This window comes from Giraffa tippelskirchi, chromosome 8, assembly GCF_054371585.1.
Source record: "Giraffa tippelskirchi isolate mGirTip1 chromosome 8, T2T-mGirTip1v1.2.pri, whole genome shotgun sequence".
Lineage (NCBI taxonomy): Eukaryota > Metazoa > Chordata > Mammalia > Artiodactyla > Giraffidae > Giraffa > Giraffa tippelskirchi.
Window position 1 is genome coordinate 4,766,779 of NC_137282.1, and position 17,099 is coordinate 4,783,877.

At 40.4% G+C, this 17,099-nt stretch overlaps 1 protein-coding gene across 25 annotated transcripts in view; it reads left to right on the forward strand.

Moving 5' to 3' along the window:
- RARB (retinoic acid receptor beta) overlaps nucleotides 1–17,099 on the forward strand; it is a 1,227,259-nt gene that overhangs the window by 690,399 nt on the left and 519,761 nt on the right. The window contains exon 12 of one of the 25 annotated variants that reach the window (XM_081521064.1): nucleotides 16,010–16,263. The exons of the other annotated variants lie outside the window; for them this stretch is intronic. The gene's annotated coding sequence lies outside the window, so the exon portion shown is untranslated. The remainder of the gene's footprint in view (nucleotides 1–16,009; nucleotides 16,264–17,099) is intronic. 25 annotated transcript variants of the gene reach the window in all.

The following is a 17,099-nucleotide window of genomic DNA, read 5'->3' on the forward strand; positions in this document are numbered from 1 at the left end:
CTGTTCTATGGTTATACCGATTTTTAAGGGGCCATCTATGTTTGGGTGCACAATTAGAGATACCTTATTTTATTCCATTTTCTATAGGATTTTGACTTGTTTAAACATTTCACGAACATCTCAGCTGATATGTGCCACTTCGGATTAACTGATCCAAAGCTGCGTCCCTCCTCCTGGAAACCTGTTGTTCCTGCTCTGTCCCCATCTTGATGAAGGGCACCATCATCCCCTTCATTTCTAAAACCAGAATTCTGGAGTTGACCTTGACTCTTTACTGTCTTTAATGCTCTGTGTCCAATCCAGGTCTTATACTATCTCTTCTGCTCCATTAATAGCCTTTGGGTTTCTCACGGCCATGGACCATGTCTTGGGGTGACCATGGCCATCGTCTCTTGTCCAGTTGTCCAGCCTTCAGTCTTTGACACCAGTGTCAAAGACTGATGATGTCTCTCCCCTTCTTCAAACCTACTGAAGACTCGCTGGCCATTTCCCTTGGGAGAACAGCCCGGTCTCCATAGCGATGTATTCAGGGCCTCCTCCGTTGAGTTCCTTCCTTTTCAGGCCCATGTGACCCAATGACACGATGCGCTCGCTGACACTCTGCACGTCCCCTGTTCTGTGCAGGGGACCCTGCTGCCAGCTCAGTTGTCACCCTTCCCCCACCAGCCCTGGGTTTCCATAGGTGCCCTCCTCCATGTCCTCATGATGTGAGGTACATGCCTCTGTCAGAGGATGACACAGACTCTAATGGGTTGTGATAGTCACCTCTAGGCTGTGAACCGCTTTGGGAGTATGTGTGGCTTGAGCGTGTCTTTTCATGTCCTAGCACCCCAGCCTAGAACCTATCACAAGGCAGTCCTTCACATGCGTGCGTGCGGGCTGCCACTTCAGTCGTGTCCAGCTCTATGGACTGAAACCACCAGGCTCCTCTGTCCATGGGATTCTCCATGCAGGGTTGCTGGAGTGGGTTGCCTTGCCCTCTTCCAGGGGATCTTCCTGACTCAGGTATCAAACATGGGTCTCTTACATCTTCTGCATTGGCAGATGGGTTCTTTACCACTAGTGCCACCTAGGAAGCCCAATCATTCATGAAACTTGCCCAAGTCATCCAGTCACTTGTTAAATTGTATCGTTCTTGCATTCACTACCCTTCTACCCATTTTAATTGCCATCTTCTAGTTTAGATTTTTGTCACCGTGTTCTCTCTACAAAATATATTTTATATCCATCTACACTATCGCTCCTCTCCGCATCTCTGTCTGCTGAATCCCTTCTTGCGTCTTTCAGTATTCACCTTCCACGGTCTCCACCCCATCAAATCTTTTCTGCTTTCCTGCACATGAGGTAACCTCTCCCTTCTTTGATGGGTTTCTTCCCTTCCACTTCCCACCTCCCCCCACCCATACACTCAATTTGCATTATGTTGATATAATTCACTTAGCGTCACCATTCCCTTGTTAAATTGGGCAGGGATGGTTCCTCCCTCACTTTGTTCCCCGATGGGTCTAGCTCAGTGCTTTGGTCATAGAAGGGGCTCAGAATTGAATTGGAACTGAAGACAATTGAATAAACTCTCCATTTATGGAATAATTTGCTTTAGAGTTGCCAGAATTAAATGGCCGCTCCAGTGGCAATATTACTCTAACTCACTAACATCATTTGATCCACTGAGGAGCTAGTTAATTAAGTAGGTGGATTAAAAATATAATCTGCTAGAGGAAGACTGTTTTGGCAGGAGCCCATACACTTTTTTTTTTTTTTTTTTAAACATAAGCATCTTTCGGCTATAGTTTTCTCTCACTTTCCACCCCGAATAGCAATGGGACTCTTTGCATAGGACCGTTGATGTCCAGCTGAAGGATCCCAGGCCATACACCTGTGTGCCAGATGTGCTCTGCAGGCTGTGTGCCAGCCCCTCCATCTGCAAGGCATGCCCCATGCTGGCTCGTTTCTATAGGAAAAAGGGCCTGGGTCCCCAGCCTTTTTACAACACAGTTCCCTGGTGCTTGCCTGTTTTCCTTAACTTAAAACCCCCTTCATTGAATTTCAATGTCTTGGGTGACCTTTTCCAACCCAGGAGGCCTTAGTGCATTTGCTTATCCATGAATTGGCTTTTTCTCTGTGTGTTTGATTTTCGCCTGGTGCTTCTTTTTTTTTTTGACTCATATCACCACTTGTGGGACTGATATTTGGTCTTGTGTAGCCAAACCCGCCACATCAGCATCAGTAGTGGTTAATAGCTGATCAGATCCTTGGGATTTCCATGCAGCGCCCGAAGAAGAGTGTCATATGATATTGAATGTAGCCTGAGCTTGAATGAATGGGATTCTATAACAAATGGATCTGTATTGATGGGCGCTGGAGACAGGATAGCTTTGTGATCTTCTTTGTTCCTGTAAGAATGCCTCTGCAACTGAATCTGGCCCATTTCTATGCCAATGTGCTAATAGTTGTGGAATCTCATTCATCTCAACGGAGGCCACTTAGCTCTGGAATCCCATCTGTTTGAGTGGATGCAGTAAAATGTCATGGAAATGCGGCCATTCACTCACATCACCAGCGAGAGCTTTCTCACTGTTCATTTTCCTTCATTTTAAGTGACTCCCTCCAATTACACAGATTCTTGCACCAACTGGGGGTGGGAGAAAGGCATTTGGAGTTTTCATTAATTTTTCATTTTGACTTTAAAGTGCTTGTCCACAAAGAGAGAATTAAACAGTTACAAAAATACACACAGTCTAAATGGAGATGCTCGCATCCCTACAACAGATTCAAAAACTACCTCAGCCAGATTTTGCCAGTCCTTTTTAGCATAAGATGCCCAAGGCTGTGTTTTGGCCCAGAGGAATTTTTAGGCTGATTTTTTTTTTTTTTTTTTGCTCCTGAAAATAGAGTTTAAGCGATAGAAAAACAGGATGAGTCTTAACGAGAACAGGGGTAAAGGAGGTGCTGTCTCTCACAGATTGCTGGACTGACACAATAGTTAAGAATGTGGCAGGCCTTCCAGTTAAAGCTCTGGCTGGCTGGGCCACAGAAAGGCTGGAGCCAGTCTGTCTATAGACTGTGGCAGGAACTTGTAAAATCAGTGAGTAGGAAATAAGGATCATTTTCATACATTTGTCATTTCCCTAAGAAATTTCCTAAATTGACTTTTAAGAAATTTTACTTTTAAAAAAGAATGTATATTTATGTATTAAAACATACATCTGATATGCTTAGATAGATGGATAAACAGCATAGAAGAAAAGATTTGCTAAAAATAAGTATGAGGAAACAGTAGATGTTATTCTGCTCTGACTTAATCAATTGATCAAATAGCTTAAAGCTATCAGGCACTTTCATGGTCTCAACAGTATTAAGAATAACTAATACTTCCTAGGTGTCACAGTTTTAAGAACTTTACATACATTGACTCATTTATTCCTTGTCACAGATTTGTGAATTAAGTCTGGTTATTGTCCTCATGTTGTAAATCAGGAAACTGAGACTCTGTGACACTCAGACTTCACTCTTTGCTTCTTAATGGATTGGCCAAACAGCTCCTTTAGTTTATTCAGTAAAAATAAAAAGACACATTTTTCACTTTCACCAAGAACTTTATTGAACAATCCATTCACCGTTTTGTCCCACTCAGTTCAGTTCAGTTCAGTCGCTCAGTCGTGTCCGACTCTTTGCGACCCCATGAATCGCAGCACGCCAGGCCTCCCTGTCCATCACCAACTCCCGGAGTCCACCCAAACCCATGTCCACTGAGTCGGTGATGCCATCCAACCATCTCATCCTCTGTCGTCCCCTTCTCCTCCCGCCCCCAATCCTACCCAGCATTAGGGGCTTTTCCAATGAGTCAACCCTTCGCATGGGGTGGCCAAAGTATTGGAGTTTCAGCTTCAACATCAGCCCTTCCGATGAACACCCAGGATTGATCTCTTTTAGGATGTATTGATTGGATCTCCTTGCAGTTCAAGGGACTCTCAAGAGTCTTCTCCAACACCACAGTTCAAAAGCATCAATTCTTCGGCGCTCAGCTTCTTCACCATCCAACTCTCACAACCATACTACCCTCTTTTTTTGTCCCACTACCCTCTGCCATTTTTTTAAAAGCGTCATAATTCCATCTTCCCAAAACTTTTTATCTTTTTGAGCAAATAGCTGTTCCAGGTGCCTTTTACTGTCTTCTAGGAAATTGAAATTTTTTCCATTAAGAGAAATTTATAAAAGCCGAAATAAATGGGCATCCAAAGGTGCAATATCTGGGGATATAGTGGGTGAATCAGAACTTCCCAACCAAACACTAACAGTTTTTGCCTGGTCATTAAAGAAATATGCAATCTTGCATTATCCTCATGGAAGAGTGTGTGTTTCTGCTGACTAATTCTGGATGCTTTACATTGAGTACTGCTTTCAGGTTTTTCCCTCTCCTCTCTCACTTTCATCAAGAGGCTCTTTAGATCCTCTTCACTTTCTGCCATAAGGGTGGTGTCATCAGCATATCTGAGGTTATTGCTATTTCTCCCAGCAATCTTGATTCCAGCTTGTGCTTCATCCAGCCTGGCATTTCACATGATGTACTCTGCATATAAGTTAAACAAACAGAGTGACAACATATAGCCTGGACGTAATCCTTTCCCAATTTGGAACTAATCTGTTGGTCCTTGTCCAGTTCTAACTGTTACTTCCTGACCTGCATACAGATTTCTCAGGAGGCAGGTAAGGTAGCCTGGTATTCCCATCTCTTTAAGAATTTCCCACAGTTTGTTGTGATCCACACAGTCAAAGGCTTTGGCATAGTCAACAAAGCAGAAGTATATGTTTTTCTGTAATTCTCTTGCTTTTTCAATGATGCAACAGGTGTTGGCAATTTGATCTCTGGTTCCTCTGCCTTTTCTAAATCCAGCTTGAACATCTGGAAGTTCTCAGTTCACATACTGTTGGAGCCTTGCTTGGAGAATTTTGAGCATTACTTTACTAGTGTGAGAGATGAGTGCAATTTCACAGGAGTTTGAACATTCTTTGGCATTGCCTTTCTTTGGGATTGGAGTGAAAACGGACCATTTCCAGTCCCTTGACCAGTGCTGAGTTTTTCAAATTTGCTGGCATATTGAGTGCAGCACCTCCACAGCATCATGTTTTAGGATTTGAAATAACTCACCTGGAATTCCATCACCTCCACTAGCTTTGTTCATAGTGATGCTTCCTAAGGTCCACTTGGCTTCTCATTCCAGGATGTCTGGCTCTAGATAAGTGATCACACCATTGTGGTTATCTGGGTCATGAAGATCTTTTTTGTACAGTTCTTCTGTGTATTCTTGCCACCTCTTCTTAATATCTTCTGCTTCTGTTAGGTCCACACCCTTTCTGTCCTTTATTGTGCCCATCTTTGCATGGATTGCTCCTATGGTATCTCTAATTTTCTTGAAGAGATCTCCAGTCTTTCCCATTCTATTGTTTTCCTCTATTTCTTTGCATTGATCACTGAGGAAGGCTTTCTTATCTCTCCTTGCTGTTCTTTGGAACTCTGCATTCAGATGAGTGTATCTTTCCTATTCTCCTTTGCCCTTTGCGTCTCTTCTTTTCTGAGCTATTTGTCAGACCTCCTCAGACAACCATTTTGCCTTCTTGCATTTCTTTTTCTTGGGGATGGTTTTGATCACAGCTTCCTGCACCAGTGTTATAAAACTCTGCCCATAGTTCTTCAAGCACTCTGTCAATCAGATCTAATCCCTTGGATCTATTTGTCACTTCCACTGTTTAATCATAATGGATTTATGATTTAACACCCTTATGGCAGAAAGCAAATAGGGACTAAAGAGCCTCTTGATTAAAGTGAAAGAGGAGCATGAAAAAGCTGGCTTAAAACTCAACATTCAAGAAAGGCATGGCACCTAGTCCCATCACTTCATGGCAGATATTTCCATGGGAAACAATGGAAACAGTGACAGACTTTATTTTCTCAGACTCCAAAATCACTGCAGATAATGACTGCAGCCATGAAAATAAAAGACACTTGCTCCTTAAAAGAAAAGCTATGAACAACCTAGACAGCATATTAAAAAGCAGAGACATCACTTTGCCGACAAAGGTCCTTCTAGTCAAAACTGTGGTTTTTCCAGTAAAGGATGTGAGAGCTGGACCGTAAAGAAAGCTGTTGCTTTTAAACTGTGGTGTTGGAGAAGACTCTTGAGAGTCCCTTGGACTGAAAGGAAATCAAACCAGTCCATCCTAAAGGAAATCAGTCCTGAATATTCATTGGAACGACTGATGCTGAAGCTCCAATGCTTTGGCCACCTGATGTGAAGAACTGACTCATTGGAAAGGACCCTGATGCTGGGAAGGATTGAAGGCGGGAGGAGAAGGGGATGACAGAGAATGAGATGGTTGGATGGCATCACCGACTTGATGAACATGAGTTTGAGCAATTTCCGGGCGTTGGTGATGGACCAGGGAAGCCTGGCGTGCTGCAGTCCAGGGGTCGCAAACTTTGAACATGCCTGAGAGACTGACCTGACTGCCTGACTGCTTTCAGTTGGCCGACCTGGGAGCTGTACTTGTTGGAATTAACCATTTGGTTTTCTGGAAGGAGCTCATAACAGAGGAGTCCCTTTCAATCTCACCACATATACAACGTCCCCTTCTTTGGATGAAGACCGGTCCATGGTGTGGCAGGTGGAGGTTCATTCCGCTTGCCCCATGATCTCCCCCATCCCGTATTATTGCACAGTCTCTACTTTTCATCACCAGTCACAATTTGTTTTAAAAATGGAACATTTTCATTGTGTGTAAGTAAAGAATCACATGCAGAAATAGATCAAGAAGGTTTCTTTTGCTTAACTTATGAGAAATCCAAACAATAAAACAATGAACATAACCAAGGTAGTGCAAATGATTTTCAAAACTCAATTGGATATTTTGAATATGTCAGCTATCCCCCGCATGGTATAACATTGATCATTCTCAATACCTTGATTTGATCACTATCTATCTCAGCTGGTCTAACTGACCATAGAGCATCATCCAGCAAGATACCTCCAACACACAATGTTGCAAACCTTTTTTGACATGTTTGATCAGTCTCAGCACCTTTTGCATACACTGCATAAATCTTTTTTGGCATTTCAGTTGCATTTTTACTTTCTTAAAATAATAAAGCATAATATGCCAGAAAGGTTGCTTTTATTCTTTCATCTTCAATATCGAAATGGCTACACAAAAATTCACCAAATTTGATATTACGTTTTAAATGCATGCTGATATGACAGCTGTCACAATATAATCTAACAAAATTGTTTAAAATGAAGTTAGAAATGACTAAGCACTGCTAGAGCCATCCTATAGAAGAAGCCAAATGAACATTTTGGCCAACCCAATACATTAGCTTTACTATCATTTGTTTCCTGGAATAAGACTCACCTGTTTGTTTTCAAGGTGTGAATTCGCAAAGCAGTGAACCTTCCAGTTTTAATTACACATGCTGGAACAGATGCCGCAGATTCTCGTTGATTTACAGTGTCTATAATTAGACACATTCTAAATTAAAAACTTTTCAAAAATGTGGATTTCTTGATTTAAAAAGAATTTAACAGTTTTAACAATTTAACAGGATTTAATATCACATGATGGCATTTTCCCCCATCATGTGATATTTAAACACACAGTTTCCTCCCCAAACAGATAAGCAGCTAAGAAACATTATAGTTCATGCATTACCAGCCAAACTAGCAAGATAATACTGCTATATTTTCTTACAAACTTCCCTTCTCCTAACTCTGTCCTGAGGAGTGGGCTACCATAATTTCACCAGGGAGATCTCACCGTCACTTTGTATCATATATAAAACCAAATCATGCTTCATACATTCATGTCAATGTATGGCAAAAACTATTACAATATTGTAAAGTAATTAGCCCCCAACTAAAATAAATAAATTTATAAAAAAAAAAAATTAGAATGATGTGATTATTAAAATGGTAATTGTTTAAAAATATCCTTTTATAACAATGTTGTGGCTCAATTCTTACTATATCACCATCCCTTATAAACTCTGTTACGTATTAAAATGAGTGTTACTGGTTTCAAAGATGATCCTTTGAGAAGCTGTAGACCTTACTCCAGCAGTGCTACTCATGATCAAAGTGTCTTTGGATTCTTTTTGTAATTTCCTAGTTTATTTATTTATTGAAGTATAGTTTATTTACAATGTTGTGTTAATTTCTGCTGTACACCAGAGTGGTTCAGTTACGCATATATATATGTGTATATATTCATTTTTTGTAATCTTTTCCATTCTGCTTTTTCGTGGGATACTGAATACAGATCCCCATGCTCTGTGGTAGGACCTTGCTGTTCATCCACTCTGCATGCAGTAGCTCACATCTGCTGACCCCGCTGTCCCAGTCACTCACTCCCCCAACTCTGCCCCCTTGGCGACCCCCAGTCTGTTCTCTGTGTCCTTGATTCTGTTTCTGTTTGACAGATGGGTTCATTTGTGTCCTATTATAGATGCTACATATAAGTGATATCATATGGTATTGGTCTTTCTCTGTCTGACTTACTTCACTTAGTATGATTATCTCTAAGTCCATCCATTTGCTGCAGATGGCATTATTTCATTCTCTTTATGGCTAAGTACCCATTCCATTGTATATACGGGCCGTATCTTCTTATCCATTCCTCTGTCGATGGACGTTTAGGTTGCTTGCAGGTTTTGACTGTTGTGAAAAGCAGTGCTGTGAACATAAGGGTGAATGTATATTTTTGAATTGTGATTTTGTCTGGATACAAGGCATTAGTTTATTTAGGAAGGGGGCTAGTCTTCATCCTTAGGAGAGATTGCTTTAAAAATATAATTTCAGAAGAAAGTCTAGTCAACATGGACAGGGGAAATTTGGAAATCAGTAATGGAAATGTAAATATAAAGTCATGAAGTGATTATTTTTATGTAATCAATAACTGTTAGTTATCACATACACTTCCAAACACCTGTGCCTTAACACACTACCATTTCATTTCTTACTAATGTCACAGTCCGATGAGACCAACAGGCCTGGGACCAGGCTCCGGCCAGGCCATGGCTCCGCTGTCTCCTAGGTTGTCAGGGTTTTTATGGACCTTCTGTGTCCAGCCAGCAGTGAGAGAAGAGACAACAAGGAGGAGGTTTGTGGACCAGCCCAGGGATGGCACACGTCACGTCTACCCGCACCGCACCGGCCAGAGCTCAGTGTCACACCCCCAGGGAACTGCAGGGGACGCTAGGAAATATTGTCTGCTTGTGGGACTAGAAGGAGAAGTAAATGGAATTCAGCAAGGACATAGCAATGTCTCTGCCACCATACTTCTAGGAGTATTCTCCCCCAAAAGTGTTCCAAACATATCTTGAAAAATAACAGAATAATGCTTTTAATTGAAGTATAGTTGATTTACAATATCATGTTAGTTCCAGATATATAGATGTCTGTATATATATATACACACACACACACTCATATATTTGTTTTCCTGTTCTTTTCCCTTGTAGAATATTACAAAATATTGAGATAGTTCCTTCTGCTATACAGTAAGACTCTGTTGGTTACATATTTTACATATAACAGTATGTATTATGTGTACAGAAAAATACAAATGAACTTATTTCTGTAATAGAAAGAGACTCACAGACATAGAAGAGAAGCATGATGTGAATAAATTGCTGAATCACTTCCTGGAACGGCCTCAAAGGAACACTGCCTCTGGCACCCCCTGGTAGCTTTCTCATGCTGGCTTTATGTTTTGTCCACATTGCATACATGATTCCATCCAGATGACATAAGCAAAGCTGTTTCAAGACTTGTTGTTTTTTTGGTCTGCCAAGCAGCTCTTAAGGGTTTTTCTGACAAATGGGATGGAGAGGCAGAGTCAGGGGGGGCATGGAATTGGGGGCCATGCAAGAAAACTGCCCGCTTTGGAAGAAGAAAGTCTTGGGATGATTCATAAAGGAAATAAGCTATTCCCTAATGGGGAAGATCAAACTTCAGTGTTCAAATGAGGTTAAATATTTTCTTTTTCTTCTAGGTACTATCTTTTTTTTTTTTTCTCAGAAAGAATAAAGGATATTTCACACATCTTTATTTGTAAGAAATAGGTTGCTACCTTTTCTTTCTTCTATTCCCAAGTCTCTTGAGAACCATAGATGGAGTAATTAAGATAATCATGGAAACTGTTATTAAAAAAAAGTAAACCAAAAGTAATTTTAAAAAAACAACACTATTTTTGTTCCAGACACTCTCTAGAGACACATGCATGCATAAGTTGTCTTATTCCTTCCTTTATCTGCCTCCATTCTATCCATTTCAGGTTAAATAGCACTATTGCATATGTGCAGATTGTGGTCATTTTCACGGGTGCTCTGAGGCTGCAGGTAAATAAGTGACCATGAATGACTTTTATATTACGTGGCATAAAGGCAAAATAGTCAAATAACCATTTTAAACAGGTGTTTGGGAGTGGTTGTACATTGTTAACAAAGACACTGCACACTTGCATTTTCTATGTGGTTTTTTTTTTCTTTTCCTTTCTGGCTGTGCTGTGCTCTGCAGCTGGCTGGAGTTTGGTTCCTGGACCAGGGATCGAACCCGTACCCCCTCAGTGAAAGTGTGGAGCCCGAACCACTGGACCGCCAGGGAAGTCCCCTTGCCTCTTCTTTTGACCTGGCTCTGACCCCTGGCCTCGTCCAAAGCTCACGTCTTCTCTGGAACTGGCACAGCTGGGCATCTTCTCCGCTTCCATGTTGTAGGACATTTCAGTAGCCAGCGGTGAGCATCTTCAAGTTTACTTCCCAGACAAACACCAAACATTGGGTTTTTTCCCCACGGGGAAAATTCTATTTTGATAAAGCTGATAGATTGGATCTGACTCCAGGGTAGGGAAGATGTTAGTATTTACGGTTTGTGTTCTTGACCAGATATTTTCAGGCTCAGAGTGAGCTGATATGTTAGTTTCCTATTGTCACTACAACAAATGACCACAAACCCCGTGGTTTTTAAAGCCACCCACAAATATCCTCTTACACCTCTGCGGCTCACAAATTTGACATCAGTCTCACTGGGCTAAAATCAAGGTATGAACAGTTCCCTCTGGAGGATCTGAGAAGAGAATGTTTTCCTGCCTTTTTCAGCTTCCAGTGGCCGCCTGTTTTCCTTGGCTTTGGCCCCTTCTGCTTTACTAGCAAGTCACTCCAATTCTGCTTGCATCATCACATCATCCCTTCTCCTCTTGTGTCATTGAATTTCCCATTGCCTTCCTCCTATAAGGAGCCTTCTGATTACATTGGGCTACCAGATAATCTAGGACAATCTTCTCATTTCAAGAGCCTTACTTTTTAAAAAATTTGTTATTTGTTTAATTTTATTGACGTGTAGTTGATTTGCAGTGCTGTGTTAATTTCTTCTGTACAGCAAAGTGACACAGTTAATACATACATATTATTTTGTGCATGTGTGTGATCTTTTCTTTTTTTAATTTACATCTGCAAGGTCCCTTTTGCCATGTAAGATAATATTCTCAAGTTCTAGGGTTAGGGCAGATACTTTTGGGGCCATTATTCAGCCCCCCATAGCTGGCTCAAGGCAGCTGTTCTACAGAGCATAAGTCCATGTCTTCTATGGTCTGAATGGTTGAGTACCCTTCAAATCCACATGCTGAAATTCTTATACCCCTGAGGTGATGGCATTAGGAGGTGAAGCCTTTTGGGGTTGATGCGAATGCCAGGGTAGATTAGTGCCCTTATAACAGAGATCCCAGAGATGCAGCTTGCTGCCTCTACCGTGTGGCGACTTGGCAAAGAGGCACAGGCTACGAACCAGGGAGACGAGGGCCCTCTGCCCAACAGGACCATGTAGGCACCTGACTCTCCAGCCTCCAGAATTGTGATAAGCACATTTCTGTTGTTGATTCACTACCAGACTATGGTATGTTCTTTCAGCATAGCTCTGAAACTGATGGAGGCACCCTCCTCTTCACGGCAGGACTGCAAGTCCGTGACACTCCTGCCTCTCCAGACACTCTTCACAATCCCCCAGCTCAAAGATGCCGTTCTCTTCCATCCCTCTGCCCATCCACTTTTCTCAGTACATAGTCTCGTGCGTGCCTCCTTGCAGAGCTAGCTTCATGTGTATAAATATCTTGGTCACTCCTTTTTTTTTTTTAATGTTGAGTATTTTAAGTAGCAAATGTAAATTTATTAACGAAATCCCTTCCAGAAACGAATAAAAATAGATAAGGATATTTAAACTATTGAATTAAAATTTTAAGAAAATGCATAAGAATCAAAGAAGGAGAGAAGGAAGTCCCCTAAATATGAGTAGAGGACAAGAATCCAAAGCCTGGGAGTGCTCAGGACCCAGACTTGATCCTGACAGAGGCCCCCAGAGATGAGACTCTTCCAAGAGAAATGACTGCAGAGTGCCCTGGGGAGGCTAGACCTGTGTCCAGGGACAGAGGCCAGGAAAGTCAGACATACAGGTGATCCTGGGCCCAGACCTTGGGCATCTGTCAGCAGAACCTGTGTGGACCGAGTCTGTCTGCATTGGTTGGTTGGTTGGTTGATGTACCCATTTCTCTTTTTTAATTATTAAGATATAATTCACATTGGAATGCTGTTCTTAACACTAGGGATAACCTTCTTTCTATGGAAAATGTCATGACTATTTTCGATAGGAATTTCATTAAATTTGTAAACTGCTTTGGGTAGTATGGACATTTTAATGATACTATTTCTTCCAGTGCATGAACACAGGATATCTTTCCATTTATTTGTATCATTTTTAATTTCCTTCCTCAATGTCTTATAGATTTCAGAGATTAGGCCTTTCACCTCCTTGGTTAAATTTGTTCCAAGTATCCTATTCTTTTTGATTCAATTGTCAGTGAGATTATCGTCTTGATTTCTCTTTCTGATAATTCATTGTTAGTGTATAGAAGTGCAACAGATTTCTGTACATTAATCTTGTATCTTGCAATTTTACTTAATTCATTTATGAGTTCTACTAGTTTTCTGGTGCAGTCTTTAGAGTTTTCCAAGGGCTTATTACCTTGTGGCTCAACTGGTAAAGAATTTTCCTGCAATGTGGGAGACCTGGGTTCGATCCCTGGGTTGGGAAGATCCCCTGGAGAAGGGAAAGGCTACCCACTCCAGTATTCCTGCCTGGAGAATTCTATGGACTGTGTAGTCCGTGGGGTCACAGAGAGTCAGACACAACTGAGGGACCTTCACTTTTACTTTCACTTAGAGTTTTCTATACATAGTATCATGTCATCTGGAAATGATTTTACTCCTTTCTTCCAATTTGTATGCCTTTTCTTTTTCTTATCTAATTTCTGTGGCTAGGATTTTTTTTTAATAATATATTGAATAAAAGTATTGATGTCCTTGTCTTATTCCTGATTTTAGAAGAAAGGCTTTCAGCTTTCCACCATGGAGTATTATATTAGCTGTGGTTTTGTAATATATGGTATATATTACATTGAAGTATATTGAACAAATAAACCTAAAACTTGTATGGAACCACAAAAGACACTGAATAGCCAAAATAATCCTGAGAAGAAAAGAACATAGCTGAAGGTATCATACTCCCTAACTTCAGACTATAAAACACAGCTACCATAATCAAAACAGTATGGTACTGGCACAGACACAAATATACAGATCAATGGAACAGGAGACAGAGCCCATGCATATGGTCATTCAACCTGCAACAAAGAAGGCAAGGACATGCAGTAAGTGAAAGACAGTCTCTTCAATAAGTGGTGCTGGAAAAACTGGACAGCATATGTGAAAGCATAAAACTGGAACATCTTCTCACAGTGTACAGGAGCAAATTCAAAATGAACTAAAGACCTAAAGGTAATACCTGAAACCATAAAACTCCTAGAAGGAAACATAGGCAGTACACTCTTTGCTATTCATCTTCCTCAGGCAGGGGAAACAAAAGCAAAACATGAACCAACGGAACCCAAGCAAGCTTCACACAGTAACGGAAACAGTCAACAAAATGAAAAGTCAACCTGGAGAATGGGGAAAATACTTGCAAATGAGGGGTTTATACCCAAACATATAAAGAACTCATAAAACTCAGCACCAAAAAGGCAAACTATCCAATTTTAAAATGGGCAGAATATCTGAATAGACATTTTTCCAAAGATGACACACAAATGGCCAACAGACACGTGAGAAAAGTGCTCACTGTCACTAATCATCTGGAAAATGCACATCCAAACCACAGTGAAATATCACCTCACACCTACAGGAATGGCTGTTATTAGAAAGATAAGAAATAACAAATGTTGGTGAGGAGAAAAGGAAACTTTCATGCACTGTTGGTAGGAACGTAAATTGGCATAAACACTATAGCAAACAATGTAGATATTCCTCAAAAAATTAAAAATAGAACTACCATATGATCCAGCAATTCCAATTTATTCAAAAAAACCCAAAAACTGTAATTCAAAAAGATCCATGTACCCCAAGTGTTCATAGTAGCATTGTGTACAAGACATAGGAAGCAACCTCAGTATCCATCAACAGAGGAGTGGATAAAGAAGATGTGACATTATATACACACACACACACACACACACACACACACACACACACATGCATATATATATAAGGGAATATACGTATGTATAATGGGACGTTAATCATAAAAAGAAAGGAATTTTCCCATCTGCAACAACATGGATATTCCTGGAGGATATTATATCTGGTGAAATAAAGCAGACAAAAGTGAACAGATGCTGTATGTTTTCACTTATATACGGATTCTAAGATATATAACAAATGAACAAGTATAACAAACAAGAAATAGACCGAAAGATACAGAGAACAAACCAGTGGTCACCAGAAAGGAGAGGGCACAGAGGGGCAAAATAGATAAAGAGGACTAATAGGTACAAACTACTAAACATAAAAATAAATAAGTTATAGGCTGTAATGTAGAGTAGAGGGAATGTGGTCAATATCTTATAACAACTTTGTATGGACTATAATATATAAAAATATCAAATTACTGCACTGTACATCTGAAACCAATATACTGTCATGAGTTTTTAAAAAGATAACTTTAGAAGTACAATTATAGCTATTGTATTTCATTTGATCTCTGTTGTTACCAGTATTTTCATCCTGTGTTCCTCTCTGCCTCATGTTTCTTCCTGACTCGTGGTTTCTCTAGCCTCATGGTTTCTGCCAACATATTTTTCTGCTTTTTTCTGCGATTTATCTTCCCCTTTCTGTGCCAGCCATCTCTCTTGTGTCATTCTTGGTGTGTTGAGAATTCAGAACCAACCAGTACTAACACTCTAACAGGACATGTGAGTCACCCTCCCCTGTAGAGACTCCCATTAAGCAGACTACGTATACGTTACCTTCCCTTAAGAATCTATGGCTGAGTCTCCCTTGAGAACCAAACCCAAGTCCAGCCATTTGGCTTGGTCTGGCAGAATTCCATGATACCAAGCATGGAAACCTCTGTACAAGGAGTAGCTTGCTGCCACTTTTCTGAAATACAAGCAATCATCCCACAGACATTTGGGCCTGTACATATTTTACCTTACGTTTTTGGAATCTGCGTGGAAATACCTTTGGTGAAAACTGTCTCTTAAGAAGTGTGTGCAGTGCCAGCTAGCATATGTAACAGCTTTGGGTAGAGTGTTCATGCCCTAAAACTTATATTTACATTACTGTTCTCGTCATTTATGAGATTAAAATCTTGAGAGTTTTATACATTTTAACATATTTCTGCCTATTATTTTCTGTAAGTCGTATTTCCTTAGCAGATGGAATCTTATAAACATGCCCTAAAAGGGAACACAGGGACATTTTGTATATGCTTTTAAAAACAGACCTTCATGTGCCAAATGAGCACCTCCTGGTGCAAAGAGGGATTCAGATCTCACTCTGCTCACTGGGTGTTCTGAGGGCCTCTTTCGACTGTATTATTTCTTCTAAACGACTCTCTTCCATATCTTTCCTTCCTAGACACAATTAAAAGGATGAAAGAAATACCTATTTTTTTGGCCACATTCAAGTTATTCACTGTGGCTTCCCTTTGGGTTAAGTTGAATGTAATTTCATCAGTAACATTTTTGCTGAAGATGACAGATATCAGAAAGACTGAAAATCGACCAGCATGTAAAGCTGACTTCTTTACAGCCAAGTTTCTTTTCTATCAAGATAAGCAGCAAAGCAACTCACGGGATTTGTGCTGAGTTTAGCATTTTTGCTGAAAACAGGTACTTGACCAAATGCATTTGAGACATTTTAAGTGGCATTACCTGGAACCAATGTTTTAAATAAACAGGGAGATTTGAGCTAAAATACAGTGGGAAAAGAATCAATATGCATGTTGTGTCTGTCAATGCAAAAATTTCCCCCACAAGAAATTCTAAATCAACTGAAAAAATACAGGAGAGTTTTCTGCTGTTCTTTATCACAAGTAATTTAAAAATCTATCTTATGTTCACTTCTGCCTATATTTTTTATATTTTATATATATGAATTTTATATTTTAAATTTCAGTAGGAGGAAATAGATATGTTTTCTCCAAAAATCTTTCCTGTTTTGTTGTGTGGATGACACTTGAAAGTCGTAGTGTGTAGATGAACACCTTTCACCACCATGTTAAAACGTTTGGCTTCTATGGACTCTACTAAGAGTTCTAACTCCAACTTGGAGTCCTCAAGAAGGTGCATACAAAGTCATCAGTGCATTAACTAGCATTTTTAATTATTCAATATGCCTGTAAGTGCTTGGCTAAGACAGGTCAAATCCCTTTATTTAATTTATTTATTTATTTATTAGTAGAAGGCATTTGAGCTCATTGGCATTGATGGCTCAGTGATAAAGAAAATGCCTGCCAATGCAGGAGACATGGGTTCGATCCCTGGATCAGGAAGATCCCCTGAAGAAGGAAATGCCAACCCATTCCAGTAGTCTTGCCTGGGAAATCCCATGGGGGTTGCAAGAGTCAGAAACAACTTCGTGACTAAAACAACAACAAAGAAGCCGTTTGACCTAGTCCCAGGACCTGTCCATTATGACAGCTGTCACATTTTTTTTTCATCTGAAG